The 265-nt window shown below is 48.3% G+C and overlaps 1 non-coding gene across 1 annotated transcript; it reads right to left on the bottom strand.

The window, feature by feature from the left end:
• Positions 1-146: 146 nt before the first annotated feature.
• On the bottom strand, positions 147-219 carry Trnaf-gaa. The gene has a single exon. It is a non-coding gene; the product is annotated as a tRNA-Phe (tRNA).
• Positions 220-265: the final 46 nt, after the last annotated feature.

Here is a 265-nt window from a genome sequence, read left to right on the forward strand (position 1 = left end):
TGATAAAATTCAGGCAGTTAGCTTCATTGGGAAGGAATTCATTGGCAAAGGTGGTTTTTCCAGCGCCGTTTGGGCCGGCAATGATGATGATCTTTTTCTCGGGATTCACCATCAAATATTCCGTCAAAATTCAACAACTTAAATGGTGCCCAGGGGCGGAATCGAACCACCGACACGGGGATTTTCAGTCCCCTGCTCTACCGACTGAGCTACCTGGGCTTATTGGCTGGAAGCGCGTATTAAATAGATGGGGACGCCTCTAGTC

Source organism: Priapulus caudatus, unplaced genomic scaffold (assembly GCF_000485595.1).
Source record: "Priapulus caudatus unplaced genomic scaffold, Priapulus_caudatus-5.0.1 Scaffold45534, whole genome shotgun sequence".
NCBI lineage: Eukaryota > Metazoa > Priapulida > Priapulimorpha > Priapulimorphida > Priapulidae > Priapulus > Priapulus caudatus.